Source organism: Vulpes lagopus, chromosome X (genome assembly GCF_018345385.1).
Source record: "Vulpes lagopus strain Blue_001 chromosome X, ASM1834538v1, whole genome shotgun sequence".
NCBI classification, from domain to species: Eukaryota; Metazoa; Chordata; class Mammalia; order Carnivora; family Canidae; genus Vulpes; species Vulpes lagopus.
In genome coordinates, this window is record NC_054848.1 from 4,333,174 (window position 1) to 4,350,147 (window position 16,974).

General features: G+C 51.3%; 1 protein-coding gene across 5 annotated transcripts in view; it reads left to right on the plus strand.

Annotated features, from left to right (window-relative positions):
* Positions 1-5,987: 5,987 nt before the first annotated feature.
* Positions 5,988-16,974, plus strand: part of STS (steroid sulfatase) — a 127,796-nt gene continuing 116,809 nt past the window's right edge. For 4 of the 5 annotated variants that reach the window (XM_041740106.1, XM_041740105.1, XM_041740107.1 and 1 more), the window contains exon 1: positions 5,988-6,044. The gene's annotated coding sequence lies outside the window, so the exon portion shown is untranslated. Of the gene's footprint in view, positions 6,045-9,217; positions 9,316-16,974 lie in introns of all 5 variants that reach the window. The other variant, XM_041740108.1, reaches the window with a different exon arrangement.

The following is a 16,974-nucleotide window of genomic DNA, read 5'->3' on the forward strand; positions in this document are numbered from 1 at the left end:
AAAATAAGTAGTAGTATTTGTTAACTTCCATGAGATTGGGTCCATCCCAGAACGCTTTCAGAGACGCCACACTGGCCCTTATGCTTAGAATCCAGCGAGACTCAAAAATCCCATCCAATCTCAGCTGTCCTAAAGCAATCATTTGATATGAAATTTGGGATCTGAGCAGGTCATTGTGACACCCAGCACGTTGACAGAGCAGAGCACATTTACATAGCGAACTATGGAATGAGCATCTTTAGTACCTCGGATAGTGAAGATCGCGGGAATCTGAAGAGCAGTGGGATGTGTGCGTATGCACATGTACATACAGACAACATTTATGTCACGTATGTAAGTAATCTAGTGTGTGTGGAGGTGGGGGGTGTTTTGTTTGTCTGTTTAATCTCTGTGTCCATCATGGGCCTTGAACTCATACCCCAAGATCAAGAGTCTCACGCTCTCCTGACCGAGCCAGCCAGGCGTCCTTAGTTGTGTGTGTTTTTAAGAAACTGGAGGATATGCACGTAAAATTTAAATACGTTGATCTGACACGTACACATTTATGTGTCCTATATCACGTATAAGCCATACGTACATTTGTGGTTTTCAGAGACCTGTGAATAGACGTCATCACGTATCATTTCAGCAGACTTGATTAACGTGTACGTGTGTATCACGTCTGTAAATAGATGCGAGTGAAGCCTTACAGCAAACTTAACAGTGTTCTGTGTATAACGTACGCGTGGGCATGTTTTTATATAATTGTACGGATTTGAGAGTCGTGTACTAGTTTAAGTGAAGCAGGTGGACCAAACAGGTTCAGGAAAGCGCGTTTCGTTCTTTCATTGGCACATTTCAGTTGAATGTGTTTGTCAGCGGCCGCTCTATTTAACGTGGAATGAATAATATTTAAAAGGCGGGTATTTCAAGTGCGTCCCCCAGGGCCATCTCAAGTACTCTGAAGGAGCCTCAGACCCAATCCTTCCTCCTGGAGTGGCCCACCGTGCCATTTTAGGGAAGGTGATGTACCAGGACTTGCTTTTGGGTTTAATGATGACGCTTCCCGTCGCAACCAAAAGCACCTGCCTGGACACAACTGAGGCATTTGCATGTGCCTGGCCATGTTACGTAAGAATCGTTGGGACGGGGGGCTTTGCCCACGAGGGTTTCTTTGCTCCCCCAGGAGCATTCATTGTGCTCACCAGGGAGGGTCTCAAGGCAAGATGGTTTAGCATTTCTGGGCTTCACCAGGGTGGTGTGTGGCTTGCTGGAGAACAGCCAGGCCCATGCTCACATACACAGAGCTACGCACACCTAGTGCCGTGTCACTGTAGATAACACAATAGGGAGACTGCCTGGTGCATTCTGGAGCTCCACGCCCTCTCTTCCCACACACGGCTGAGAGAAGAGCCCTTCCGTGAGCGCCGTGTTGCTTGTCTCAGTTGTCTGATTTGCATTGAGATGCTTGTTCCTTGATTCGAGGTCACAGGGACCAAGCCTTGGTCTTTGTGCTCAGTCTCAGAGAGTGAGTCTTTGCTTGCTAACCCCTGAATCACCGCATTGCGCACTAGTTCTGTGGGACTCGAGAATTTCCAGCAACAAACAGTGGGATCTTCCTCTTGGAGGCCAGAGTGAGAAGGCACATCCAGCCTTGGCTCCAGGCTTCCTGGGTAATGCCCCCGATGGTCAGCCCGGAACCAGCCAGGTTCAACGCTGAGCAACGTCCTTCAGTGGCTGAGTGAATTAATACAACAAAGCCTCTTTTCATGACCCCAGAGCACAGTGCTTTACAGGGTGAGATGTTTCCACTTCCACACACTAAAATCTTCCAACAAGGAGCGTCTGTGAAAATGCCAGGCCTTACGCCCTGGGCTGTAGTCCCTAATCAGTAAGCTTCTACCTGGAACATAATCCTCCCTTCCACACAGAAAAGAGGCCTGGTGCTCAGAGAGCTCAAGTGCTCTTCTGGGGTCACACCGTTAGCCAGTGCCAGAGTCGGAACTCAATTCACATCCATCGGCCTCCAAGTCTTTCTTGCATGAAAATAAATCATTCTGGGAGGGTATTGCAGTAACGTAGTACGTTGAAAGCATCAGGAGAGGGGCAAAGAAATAAAGTGGGGAAGGGGAATCTTTGATGTCGGTAGCAGGGATCCCCATGATATCGGAGGCCCTGCAGCAGGGGGACCAGAGGAGGCCCAACCCGGAGGAAGGTTTGCCCTCATTGGTATTCTGGGGAGGGGGAGGAGGAGGAGGAGGAGGAGGATGGGACTCCAACAGAGAAGATACCAGCACCCATGTGTCAGGAGTTATGGATGGGCGGGAGTCAGCTGGACGGCACCCAAGAACCCATGAAGATATCCTTCAGAGGGAGAGGCAGTCTCCAGCGTGCCTGAAGCCATCTCCCAATAGGACCCTTGAGAGGAGAACTTTCTGCCCTTTTGGCCCCATCTTTCCATGCTCACTGCATGCTCTGGGACTATAGCAGCAGGTATGGGTGGGCGGGGCCATAGATGAGAAAGCCAGGAGCTGCTCCCCGCATGCACCCACCCCACCCAGGACCTCCAAAACCATGCTTTCGCTGGGGATGTCTCACCAGTAGAGTTTCAGTGTTGCATTCTTTCATTTTTTTTAAGATTTGATTTATTTATTCATGAGAGAGAGAGAGGGGCAGAGACACAGACAGAGGGAGAAGCAGGCTCCATGCAGGGAGCCCGATGCGGGACTCGATCCGGGGTCTCCAGGATCACGCCCTGAGCCGAAGGTGGGTGCTCAACCGCTGGGCCACCCAGGCGTCCTGTGTTCTGAGCTCTAAAGCATCCAGCGGCTGGAAGCCTCCCGGGGCATGCTAGAGCGCTGACCACTAGCTTGTAAAACATCTCTGCAACAGGTAAGTTTTATAGAGACCCCGGGAGACCAGACATCCGCGGGGTGGTGATAGCCGGGTCCTGCTCGTTCATGATAAAATATTTCTTCAGGTCTCGGTACGCTGGCATCTTGGGTTCCTGGGAAGAGTGGGAGCTGTGTTAGCACCCACTACACCGTGGATTAATTATTCCAGTGCGGACCAGAGCCCGAGGCACGGGAAATAATTACAGCTGAGCAAGGCTTTATTTATAGAGGTGGAATAATGGAATCAAACCCCAGCGTGTGGTTTTGCGATTCTTCTTTTCTTCTTCCAAATAAAACAGAGGGATGACAAAAGAGACTACTTCTCCTGGGAAGTTTTGTCTTTCTCACCTGGGGTTTGAGTCCCTGTCTGTCCCCCCAGGACCTGGGAGCAAAGGACTTGCCTGCCCGCTTGGTCAGCGTCGCCCGCCCGCCTGCCCCCCACGGGGTGTCCTTGCTCACCGCCCGGCCTCGGTGTCGCCCAGGAGTGTGGCTTCCTCGGGGCCCGCGGGCCGTGGGTCACCGATCAGGCAGCCGGCCTTGCGGGGCCTGCACCCCCGGCCCCGGGACGCCCGGCCCGCCCCCGCCGATGCCGCCCGGGCCGCTGCCCTCTGATGCACAGCAAAAGCATGTGGCCGTGAGGGCAGCCCCGGCGGGGCCGGCGGGCGGTGCAGTAGCTTCTTCCTGAGAGACGGCCAATCGGTGGCCAATTAGCCGGCGATGACTCGGGCCGGGCCGGCCGCCTATGGTCGCCGGGCCTGGGCGCCAGCCCCCGGGGCCTTGAAAAGCTGCGCGGCCCCGGGCCGAGGCGCACAGGGCCTCTGTCTCCCGGTGGCCTCGGCGGCCTCGGTCTCCTCGCCGGCGACCTGCCCCCGGGCCGCGCCACAGCTGGTGAGTCCCATCAATTCTCTCTCGCTGCTTCTCTGCCGCTCACACATTGCGACAGACGACGTTGAGCCAAGGGCTACTGCTCCTTTGGTGTCGCTGCTTCAAATGAAATCTAAGAGTCGCTCTGTCGGCCCCTTTCTGGAATGCTCCAACCGCATGCAGGGTGAGCGTCAATTAAACACGTCGCAGAGCTAAGCCTGAGCCCCGGGAGATGGCCTTGTCCGTGATCTTCCGCGCGAATCGTGAAACTTTGTCCCTTCCTGCCTGTTGTGTTATGGTTTTAAAACCTGTAGAACCGCCTACAAGAATTCACCTGTTTTCATTTGTCCCTTTGCCCTGAGACAGGGAGGTCTTCGGGGAGAAAGCAAGCGATTGCCAAACACTTTTCCTTCCTTCCTTTATGGATTAAAGTGGTGGTTTGAAAACACAGGCTTGATACAGAGAATAATGGAAAGGCCAGAGGCGAGAGACCCAAGAGGAAATGAGCAAACGGAGAGGTGCGTCGTGTGCTGTAGGTTCCTCCAAAGAGAAATCGAATTAACTTTGTCTATCAAAATGTGAGCATCAGCGCTTCCGATCCGGATAGGATGAGCGGGAGGGAGATGTACCTGCCGTCGGGCATCTGCCCTGAAACGTTGGGGTTATCCTAAGCTTACGACGCGCTGCTTTTCTAAAGAGGAAACTTGAGACAGAATTATAGCAGCTCTGCTCTTTTTTTTTTTTTTTTTTTTTTGGTAAGCTTTTTCAAAATGTTTTCTGAAATATTTATTTTTCATTTTAAGCGTCCGGATACACAGTCTGTCATGACTGAATAGGTGTTCTCGAAAACAAAAGCAGAACACGAGTGATCCCGGTTGGTAGATACGTGGCTCGACAGGCTTGTTTTTTGTTGTGTTTTCTTTGTTTTTTTAACAGTTTTGTTGTCGGGTGCGGGGTTCCTTAGTCCGGTGTTGGAGGCCGTGTTTGGCTGCGTAGACCATCTTCACGAAGGGGCAGGGTTAAGGAAGCAGTGATAAGTGGCTCAGAAATCGACCGCTCTTTATTCTGAAAATTCATATCAGATATAGGAGATAAGCATGCGGGACAGCTTGACCTTTGTAACGCATGCCACCCGCAATCCGGGAATGTGAGCCAGCCACACGGACGGTGTTGCCCTCTGCTCCAGATAAACCTTCCGTGCTGTCCTCCTGCAAGGGAACGATCCTAGTTAATCATGACCTCGAGTGCTTGCTTAGTTCTTATCTGGAATCAGCATTTTTCTATGGAGATTTATTTACTTATTTGAGAGTGAGAGAGAGACACATGGCAGGAGGGATGGAGGGAGAGGGAGAGAGACTCCCCAGCAGGCTCCCCGCCGGACACGGAGCCTGACAAAGGGTTTGACCTCATGACCCTGAGATCGTGACCTGAGCCGAAACCCAGAGTCAGACGCTCAACCGACCGTGCCACCTAGGCGCCCTGCAATATTTGTCGTGTGTGCATTGACTCCATCCTCTGAGCTAGTCCTTGAGGATTGACTTGGAGGGGTGATAAAAAGAATTGTCTTTGGAGGTGATGTCACTAAAAATGGTGAAACTCTTCTTGAGACATTATTCCATTCTGTGGTCATTTACGATAGGCAGCGCGTGCCTCGACAAACGCGTGATAGTACCTGACAGATTTTCCCCAGGAATTGGTGTCTACAGTGACATTAATATTTACCAACTGAGAAATTGCCCCATTTTCATTTATAATGAGATTATAACATAACAACTGGTGATATCAGGATCCAGAAATGTAAAAGCTTTCAGTGCATGGAAGAAAGGGGGAAAAAAAAACAGATACAAGGACTCCTTCTAATTTGCATTTAAAACTGAGCAATAAATGTCAGACGTCCCTTAAAAGGCTGATGTGAAGTAAGCATTAAAAGTTTGTGGGTAAAAACCTCAAGACCTGTCCTCCAGACCACTCTCCATCTCTGCTGTTTTGTTTGTGTCTTGTCCTCTCATTAACATTCCTACCTTGTTTGGAAATTAACCCTGTAAAACTTGGTGGCTGAGTCAACAAGCCCTTACCTGGCACCCTTGGGATTTAGGTAATGAAAGATTTTGCAATGATGACACAGAAGTCCAGTCTTCCCTCTGGAGTTGTCCAAGACGGAAAACAAACACTCAGTGTAAATACTGCAGGTGCCAATGTCAATAATAATTAGGTGCTTATTACGAGGAGGAAGTGCAGGGCAGAGAGTCACACCGGGCTAATTCACTATAGCGCCCTTGACTTTCCACTCGGATAGAAAGCACGGAGGTAAGACGGAGGGGGCCCCGGGTCCGCTGTTCCTCTTGGTCGTTCCAGGGCTGGGGGGAAGTCATGTGCAGAGATAGACGCAGGACTGGGACGTCCTCCTTCACAAGTGACTTGTCTGCCCTGGGGTTTCTCAGCTGTGGCAGTCAGCAGACCGAGCTGTGCTTGCAGGATGTTTAGACTCTAGGCACTAGATGCCGTAGGACGCCACCACCCCCCCCTCCGCAATTGTCCACAGACATTCCAAGTGTTTCCTGGGGAGGAAGAGCCACCGTCGCTTGCTTAGAGGCCTGGAGACCAGCCTTGCAACGATTCTCAGATGTTCCCTGGGGTTCCAGGAAGCTCTTGGGTTGTGCTGGAGGTTGTCCCGGCTGGTCTGACCTGGGTTGCCATTGGGCACGGGTGTCCTGTGTCTCTGATTGCCTCCTCTGTTGCAAGGGACGTGTGGGCTTATACAAGGTGGAGTGACTTGGCCAGCATCCTTTTCAGTATAGGCGGGCTTTCCAGTGTCTCCTGTGTTGACTTCTTTTTTGTTGTTTTTAAGATTTTATTTCTTTGTTAGAAAGAGAGCATGAGCAAGAGGAGGGGCAGAGGGAGAGAGAGAAGCAAGGGAGCCTGACTTGGGGCTCGATCCCAGGACCCCAAGGTCGTGACCTGAGCTGAAGGCAGATGCTTAACTCACTGAGCCACCCAGGCACCCCTTGAATCCTTTCCAAGAGCTCCCTTCTGAGTTACACACCTACGCCCCTTTGTCCATAACCAACAAGAACAAAGGAAAGGGGAGGATTGGAAACTAAGGTTTTGGGGTAGCTTATTTTTGTCAGTTCTGCAGCAACAAACAGGAAACTGATGTAAAATTGAACAGTCTGTATTCATCCCATGGAATGCAAATACTCATCCTGTTTTGCTGCAGAGGTATTTATATGTGTGACTGCAGGCGAGTGTCCAGGACGTCATTTAGGGTGTGTTACGTGGCACATGCCCGCTCTGCCATTGTGTCTTTCCATATATGTGTGTCTGCATGTTGCGTGCCGCTCGTCACAGCGCAGTATGTATGGATATCAAATCATTTCGTGGCGTGCCTTGAAGTCCAGTTCTCCGTCATCTGTCAATTATATCGCAGTAAAACGGAGTATAAATTTGTCATTCAGTAAAACCAGAGAACAGATGAACGTATTTGGCAAAGTTTTACTGAGATGTAACTGACATACAGTGTCAGGTGGGTTTAAAGTATAAGATGGATGATTAGATACACATCGTGATGACTCAATCCATATTGCAAAGTAAGTTCCGATAACATCCACCACCTCATGTGGGTACAGATTTTTGTTTCTTGGAATTGTTAGGAGGTGTAAATCAATGAGCACGGTTCTATACAAAACAGGGCCCATTAGGAGCATCAGAAAGCGTCCTGGGGGTAGCTCAACGTTGCAGCTGTCTTTGCATACTTTTAATATATATATATTTTTAATTACCTTCCAAAATCTAAAAAAAGAAAGAAAGAAAACAGTGAATTGTGAAAAACACGTGGCTCCAAGAGTCTGTGTTTTGAGCCTGGGGAGCTAGAGTTCTAAATTTAAGCATGGAAAGGTTCATTTTGAGCCTGTGTGTGACTTTGAACCATCATGTGATAGTTGCACCATGTGCGTTTGTTTGTTTTGTTTTCCCATTTATGGTATCAAACTATGTCGCAATCCCCTCAGGGGTACCCTCCACCACTTCAAACCTCAGGACTTTTGTAAGCTCTGCAAGCTTTGCAATAAGATGAGAATAGTCAGAAGCTTAATTTCAGCCAGAAAAGCGGGGCTGAACCTGTGTGTCTTCTGGTCGCCATGCCCATTGATAAGCAGCTTCCGACCGCTGCTCCCCAGCTACTCCCCAGCTACTCCCCAGCCTGTGCACCTGGGAGGCAAGGACCACTTACTTAAATCTACGGGGGGTCACGATGGCCCAATCTGGGATTCTATGGCCGGGATACTGAACTGAACAGCATGTCTTGACTTTTGAAAGGCCAGATGTTGGGTTCCATTAAGCGCAAATACAAAGTCGATGTTGGGTTAGCGAAGAAGTTAGTCGCTCTTCGGCGAGCACACGTTCTATAGGTCAGGGATTCTCAGCCTGAGCAGATCCATATTCAGGGTTGGATTATTCTTTGTTTTGGGTGGGTTTTGCACATTGTGGGATATTTAGCTGAATCCTTGGATACTATCCAAGAGACACCAGTAGCACCCTCCCAATTGTGACAAGCAAAATCACTCCAGACACTACCAAATATTTAAGGGGGGGCGGGTAGAGTCACCCTGGTTCACAACCACTGGTATGGAAAAACACTGAAAAATTAGTAGCAGAGTTTTGACCTAAAGCAGGCTTCTCTGCCTGAACATGACTTCTTGTTCAGGCCAGATCATTCTCTGGCATCACGGACTGTCTTGTGCATCGTTGGGTATTTAGTAGCATCCCTGGCCCCTTCCCAGTGGAGGCCAGGAGCACTGTCCACAAGCTGTGACAGCCACAAATGTCTGCAGATATTGTCCAATGTCCCCCGGAAGGCAGAGTCACCCCCCAGTTGACAATTACTGGTTTGCCTGACGCGATACTGTGTGATGAGCCCTATTTTAAAGACGGGAAAAACAAACCTGTGTTCTATAGATGTGTCAGGGTCAGGAGCTTTTGTGCCCCAGCACACACCGCATGTGTGACTCATCCAGGGGGTGTCAGAAGCCATCTGCTTCATGGGCATTCTGGGCTCTATCAAAGAATTCCCATATCACGAGGGCCAACTCACCATAGTCGGCATCATGAAGTGGATTCCTAGAGCTTCTGGTTGCAAAGTAGTCCCAAGTGACAAGCTCATTCATCAAGGAGGTTATAGTGGCAGGTGTCTAGAGCTGGGTGCATGACTCAGGGGGTTTGGGGTTGATGGTGACAAACTCAATGCGGCCTTACTCATAAATAAACTTCAGTGTTGTTTTCTCTTTTTAATGCTTTTATTAATTGGGGTGAAATTCACATAGCACACAAATAACCATTGGAAAGAGTATAGGTCAGAGGCATTTAGTGCCTTCTAGCCAGTGCCTCTCTAGTTCCAGAACTCTGTAAATCATTCCCCCAAAGCCTCCATTCCACCTGGCCTCAGCCCTCAGTAACCACAGATGTTGTTATATTTGCTCATTCAGGACATTTCCTGCAAATGGAGTCCTACACCGTGTGGCCTTTTGTGATTGCCGCCTTCTACTCCGTCTCATATTTTGAAGATTCATCCATGTGGTAACAGGTGTCACAACTTTGTTCTGCGTTATGCCAGTTGATATCCTATTTTATGGATAGAAAGGGATTTTCTAGTTGCACATGTGCCAAGGTCACAGAATCATGGGAAAAGCTGTAGGATCGAGGACTGGTCTTTGTGAGGCAGATGGACATGATCCGTAGCTGCTGTTTCTGGCTGCTGATGGGGGCAGAGCACTGCATCTGAAAATAGTGGGGTTTGCATCCTGGGGAAAAGCCTGTAGTGTTGTCACTATTTTGCTGGAAGTCGATACCGTAGTAGTTGCTATCCGTTGCAAATTAGCACAAATGTAAGTGCTCCGAATACCACCCACTGATTACCTCGCAGGATCTGGAGGTCAGGTGTGTGGACATGGCTTAACTAGGCCCTCTGCTCAAGATCTTACACGTCTGCATCAAAATGTTGGCCCGGGTTGTTTGGTCATGTGGACCTTGGGATCCTCTTCCAACCTCATGCACTCATGGTGTGTGCAAGTCTAGTTCCTTGTGATTGGAACACGGAGGTTTTAGTTCCCTGGGATTGACCCACCCTGTAGACATTTCACATCGTAACTGTGTCATCAACGCCTGTGGGACGGCATCTCTTCTGTTTGGAATCTGCGTTTGGCAATGCACCTGATTAGGCCAGGCCCACCCGCAATTTGGTTAGCAAGGTCAGCTGATCAGAGATCTCAAGCACACATGCAACGTCCCTTCGCGTCTCCCATATCCTGTTGCTGAGAAGCACATCACAGGTCCCCTCGCTCTCAAGACGAGAGGATCACACAAAGATGTGGGTACCAGGGGCTGAAAGCCGAGAGGCTATTCTGAGAAACGTGTGCTGCACAGGTGCCTTCTTGTGGGTGGAGCTGGGAGCCTAAATAGGATGTAGAAAACGTGTGCCAGGAACCGAATGACCTGGTCACCAACACACATTTGGAGAAAGTGACATTTGTGCCAAGGTTGTCGGCACTGGTGCTCACTACCTCCTGTTACCATCATTTATTTTCATTTGCTAATAACGAGCGAATGGGGGACCCACCACAGAGGGAATATCTCACAGTGTGAGGCCAGCATCTGCTCGGAGTCCTCACAGCCTGTCCTCGTCTTGCCCGGGTACACGTCTGGGGGGCTGGTGACCCCTCTGAAAACGGGCAGCGATCAAGAAGTGCGCCTCCCGACAGGCAGGCTTGATGAGGTCACCCGGGACTGCCTCTCCCTTTGTGCACCCATGGGTGTGCGCCCCCCACCATGCTGGTGTTGGGTTCGCCCTGGAGCCTATGCGCTGTCCTACTAGGCCACGTAGCGGCATGGGCTCTCTCACTGATTCGGTGCTCACCCTGAACATGTTCCAGAACACAGGCTCATGTCCCTGCACCCCAGACAGAGCGGGGGTTCCCACCCCCACCAGCTGTGGCCGCGAGCCCTGCTTCCAGTCACACTAGGGGGTTGGCCCTTGTGCACACCTCGATGTCCGGTGTAGTATGTTCATGTGACTAGAATTGATGGCAGAAGGTGGGAAGAACACTTAAAAAATCAGCTTGGGCAACAGCGTGTCTTTAATGCTTTTTTTGTTGTTGGCGTGCGATTTCCATACAGTACGATTAACCATCGTGGAGAACAGGACTCAAAGGCATTAGCACATTCAACCACTGGCTGTCTAGCTCTAGATCTTGCTGAATCACTGCCCTTTCCCCCCATTCCCTCCCCTCGGCCGATGGTAACCACAAATGTCACTTCTGTCTGGGCACTTGGATTCTGGACATCGTGTAAACAGTGCTCCGTGGCCTTGGGGACTGGCTCCTATCACTGGGCACAGCGTGTCCAAGGTTCAGCCCTGGTGTAGCGCGTGTTGGTATTTTGTTCCACTTTGTGCTGAATCATACTCTGTTTCATGGATAGATTGTATTTTGTGTATCCATTTACGCACTGCGGGACCCTCGGGTGCTTTCCACCTGCTGGGGGCTCTGAACGGAGCCGTGTGCGGGTGCATGGGCATCTGCTCCCGGGCACAATCGCCAGGTCACGTCCTGGGGCTCTGCAACTCTTCGAGCTGCTTTGCACCACAGCTTTTAATACCTGCACATTTTCGGGGTGCCCGGGTGGCTCAGCAGTTCAGCATCTGCCTTGGGCCCAGGGCGTGACCCCGGGGTCCCAGGATCAAGTCCCACGTCAGGCTCCCTGCATGGAGCCTGCTTCTCCCTCTGCTTGTGTCTCTGCCTCTCTCTCTCTCTCTCTCTGGGTCTCTCGGGAATAAATAAAGTCTTTTTTAAAGCCCCCTTCCCAGGCCTGGAAATCCCAGCTGGCCTCCCAGGACTGCAATTTGGGAAATCGAATTGCTTCCTGAGTTTGAATTGGGTCCTGGGGCTGGGAGCGAACAGGTTGGCCGGGACCCATCCCCAGCCGGCAGCTCTCCCAGGGGGTCACCCCCGAATCTTTCGGCACCTGGCTTTTCCCCTGCTGTGTGTCACCGCTGCCTGGGTCCGGGGACAGAACCATGGGCTCCAAGGTCTGGAGGGCGGAGCAGTGCGCCGTCGCCTTAGTAGTATCCAAGTCCAGGCCTCTCAGGGGCCGTTACGTGTGGCTTTGCTGTGCTGCTTTCCATCGCGCTTCCGACGCCCGTGTCCTCGCCCTCGGTACAATTGCATCCAGCTGACAAATTATGAGATTAGGGATTTTATTAGACATAATAGCAGAGAAGTGGCTGAGTGAGTAATTACAAATTATCCTCAGCAAAGAGTGCTCCTGGCCACTGCGCAACCATTCATCAGGCCGCGGCACATCTCCTGGTACAGGGCGGGACGCGGCACCCACGGGCCACCTAATTATGTATTTGATCGGATCCATTGCACAGATCGACAATGCCGAGTCCTGGGGGCCTTCTGTCAAGACATACAGAAGTCCCCACGCTCCCAGCTGCCTGCAAGCTACCTGCCAGGGAACGTCTCCTAGCCGAAGCTCTCTTCCTGTGACTTTAGTTTAGGTCACGCCTTTTGCATTTGCATCTTGTACGCCGAATGAACCTTGTGCAAAAAGTTATACTCGGAGAATAATGTTTTGTGTTGCTTCAAGTCGGGACCTAAGGTGGAGAGGTGAACGCCGCTTCGATCTGTAACAGTTAAACGTTAGGGATATTTGGGATCACTCGCGCGGCCTTTTTATATTTTGCTACCAACGTCACGGTCGTTCGGCAGCCTGCTTGCAGTGGTGCCAACCGTTACGTAACTATATGCATAGAATTAGGATTTTGTGTTTTTTATTTTTATTTTACTTTTTTTAAGATTATTTATTTATTTATTCATGAAAGACACAGAGAGAGAGAGAGAGGCGGAGACACAGGCAGAGGGAGAAGCAGGCTCCATGCAGGGAACCCGACGTGGGACTCGATCTGGGGATTCCAGGATCAGGCCCTGGGCTGAAGGCAGGGGCCAAACTGCTGAGCCACCTGGGCTGCCCGGATTTCGTGTTTTTTAACCAGACCTGTAGCCTCCCCCATGCATGGATACTTCCCCGAGAGAGTTTTCCGTGTGGCACATCATTTATTATATTCCCACATCCATCATCGTGGCGTGCAGGAAACACAGCTCGTTTCCGGCAACGACGCGCAGTTGGTGCTTCTTCCAGGCACGTCACAAGAACGCAGATCCTGCAATGGACCTTCTCTCCACGTGCTTGGAAGCCAAAGCCGACCGCTCCGGGCTGCGTTCGTGAGAAGCTTGCTTAGGAATAGCGCTCTCTGTCCGTGCCTCCGTGTACAATATAGCAAAAATTGAATTTAAGTCAATTTGACTGGAGAGAATCGGCACCGCTGGCAGCCTTTTGATAATAGAAATTATACGGTGATCTGAAAACTTCCACCCTCGCAAGGAAGTAATCTTGAAGATACTGTTCTCTCTTTGGGTATCTTACTAATAGGCATGACGTCGGGGGATCCGTGAACTCTGAGAGCGTCAGGTGTGCACATTTCCAACAGGGGCAATGCACAGCGCCAGGGGGTGCTCAGCGGTTGAGCATCTGCATTCAGCTCAGGGTGTGACCCCGGGGTCCTGGGTTCGAGTCTCGCATCGGGCTTCTCCGTCCACCTGCGTCTTTGTGTCTCTCGCAAATAAACAACATCTTAAAAAAAAAAATAAAAGAGGCGTGATGAACAGCATCCTGTCCCCGCCCCCCGAAATCTGCAGTCCCTCCAAGCCACCCTCTCCCCGAGTCTGCACAGCCTGCTGCTTCCCTGTCCTGGCTCCGCTGCCGAAAGAGACCCTGGTGAGGCTCCTTCCCAGTCGAGGCGCCCCGGAGCCACCCCCCGTCCTGCTGGTGTCCCAGGAAGCTGCCTGCCCGGCTCGACGGCCCGATGGGCAGAGCCTCGGCGCCTTCACCCGCAGCCCACGGAGACCACACGAAGCAGCCTGTGTGGACGCATCCGTCGTGAGGGCAAAGCTAGTTAGGGCAGCAGGGCCTGCTGAATCCCCGTTGCCAGAGCAGGTCCCAGCAAGCCTGTGACATGCTACAGTGTAGACCCACAGGGGCCTGGGGAGAAAATTCCGTCCTGTCTGCACATTCACATTCAGCAGAAAGAATAGGAATCAAACAAGGTGCAGCTCCTTATGCCGTGGACGGGGGCCCATGAGGACGCACTCTAGTCGAAGGGAATATATTTGTCTTAAAAAATGCAGTCGGAGTTGGTAAAAGGCATGTTTACAGCGCGGAGGCACGTTTTTCCACGTCATTTAATTCACCCGCTCGTATGATCCGGTGGTTTTTATCAGGTTACAGAGTCTTGGGAGCGCCCTAAGTGAGCGCGAGAGCACGTTGATCACCCCACAGAGAGCCTTCACGCCGCGTCCTCTTCCCCGTGACGTCCCCCTGCCTGAGCAGGCGTTCAAGAAGGCACATTTCTCGAGGGGTCACCCAGTTTCTTTGAACCGACGGCGCATGAGTACTGCCCTCCGGTTGTTGACGGCCATCGGGTGACCTCACTCTACGGCCGGACCCTATAATCATTGTCCTAGAAAGACCCAGATCTCAGTGGCTCGGGGAAGGGGCAAGGAAAGCTCTGCGAGCTGTGTGTCTCCATGAGCCCTGCTTGCACTGCCGGCCTGTTGTCTGCCTTCCTGCGCAGTCACGTCGCCCTCCCTGTACCGTGGCTCCTGCTTTGTCCTCCTCTCTGGTTCTTTCCCGGCAAAATGCCTCTGGCATTCTTTCCCACACGCGGGCCCTTAAGACTGATTTTCCCTGAAGCAAGTCAACGCCCCCGTCAAGGAATCCGCCGTCACTGTACATCTCCAGCTGCTATCTGAGCAAATCTATGATTTTTCTCCCCAGAGACAGAGCTAAGAATCCGAATAAGGGAAATGCAGTGCCCATAGGCAGATTGCAGCCTCGTCAATACAACCCAAAACTTTAGATGTGCACGTGGGAGGCCGCCGGGGGATTGCTTGGGTAGGGATTCTCGAGAGCAAACGTCCCAAGTGCTGGGATTTGGGCCCAAAGGAGCAGCAGGCCTGCCCCGGACGGCGAATAATGAGTCCCTGCCTAGAGCTAGCAGTTGGCAGAGAGGCCCGACCTGCGGGGATCCGGGACGGCAGCCGTCGGACCTCCGCGGGGAGTCTTGCCCCGCGAAAAGCGGAGTATCTGCTGAACTCTTTTCTTTCCGGAAACTTCATCCCCCGGGTACAAATATTGCTGTGAAACTGTGACAGACAAGGAAGAATGGGCTGGTGAGGGGCCACGGATGCGATCCTTGGGAAGAAGGGACCGTCCTCCTCTAAAATCTGTAATTAGTCAATGACCAGCGTCCTTGGGCAGGTGCCCTGGGGTGTAGCGTCGTTTCGATAAAAAAAAAAAAAAAATAGAGATGTTGTCCCCTGGCCAGCGACTCTGAAAAAGGGACGGCGCAAGCTGGAGGGTGTCCTCAAACGGGGACGGCCACGCGGCCCTACGGGGATCACTGGATCTCCGCGGGTGGCACAGGCATTCCGACCCGGAGTCTCTGGTTTCTAAACCCAGTGGAGGATGAAGCAGGAAATGTCAATGTTCCTACCTGTTAAAGTCCCTTCTGGACAAGCATATGGTACCAGAGATTAGTCACCTTGTGCTGTCATGACTGGCCAAGGCTCAGCAGGTCCTTAGGGCCAGGCAGGTGGTGTTGGTTGGATAGCAGAGACGTGGGGTTGTGCTGTACTTCCAGCTGCTGCATGTGCGACGTTGGGTGGGACACCCACCCTCCATGGGCTCCATCCAGGTCCTTGGGTGTTAACTCCCAATGTTACTGCAGTTGCAGAGTCAGTCCCTGGGGGTCGAACCACAACACCCATGTCCCCCAAAGCTCCCAGGCTAAAATCTGAGATCCAGTGTCCTGAGTTTACAGCTGGCCGTAAATCCAGGTGTTAATTTAATGAATGGCCCCGCACTTCTAGGGGGGTGGGGTGCAAATCAAGTATTAGGTAATTTATAAAAGTCTTCACCTGAAAGAGCTGGCATGTGCCATAAATTCCCCCCAGCCACCCAAGATTGATAATTTCACACTGAAAGCAAGTAATTATGAATCTGCCTCTAAATCACTTTTTAAAACCCACACTCAAAAGTTGACAAACTGTCCTCATAAGTCAGACACCACTTATCAGCCCGGTACCAGCAAGCACAGCCCAACGCTGGCGTTTGTCATGGATGGCGTGTCTGTCAAAGCCCTGATTCACCTGTGCCTGTAGACAAGGGGGTGTTTGACGTCCGCCAAGGAAACCCTTCCTGTGTGAGTCAGCGGGGCGAGTATGTCTACCAACCAACGAATGTGGGACTCTATTCCATGGTAAAAGGCGCAAAAATGGTATTTAACCATTTATATATGTTCAAAGTCCTACAGGTATTAATTCAGTATAACATCATGTGTAGCATCGAATATTAAGATTATAGAGACCGGTCTCCCAACTGCTGGGTCCTCAAGGTAAAACGGAAACCTGTCTGGTGATGCTCTCCTCATGAAAACGCCCGTGAATAGGGTGATGTCAGGCCAGGGAAGGGTAAGGATGAAGGATGACAGGCACTGTTTTAGGGAGCCGTCTGGGAAGCTAGTTGTCCAGGAGGCGTTGACGTGGGCAGCCACATGATGTGATGTGATAAAGGGCAGGAATTGGCAAAGATGTGCCCTGCTGTGCCCCGATGCAATTGCCTAACCCATGGCCCGGTGTCCACTGCCACACACCTGACCGTCACCACCAGACACCCAGTAGAAGATGAGCGCACACCAGCATCATGGCGTTTCGGGTTTGTTGAGTTATCAGCGGGCTTCCAAGCCAGCCAGCAGCGGTGTCCGGAAGCTCGCCGTCATGGCTGAGATGAAGTTTGTCCTATGAGTTGATGCCAGACGGATGACCTCTTAAGAAACAATTATGATTAATTGTGTCGCACGTAGGTTCTGTGTTTTGATGATCTACTCGACTGTTGCGTACGGAATTTTCCCCACTTATATGTCAGATGAGAGAATGAGCATTGGTGTATCCTTTGTAACTGAAAGGAGGGATACACGGATGATCATAGATTTGGGAACTGCTGACATTTCGCCCCATTGGCTTTATCCAGCTGTAAAGTTGATGACTGTTTGACCCTGCCTTGCATGAGGCAGGTATTCAGCAGCGCATCCCCCAGCGGGCCGCAGAAACCGTCGGGAGCTAACTGA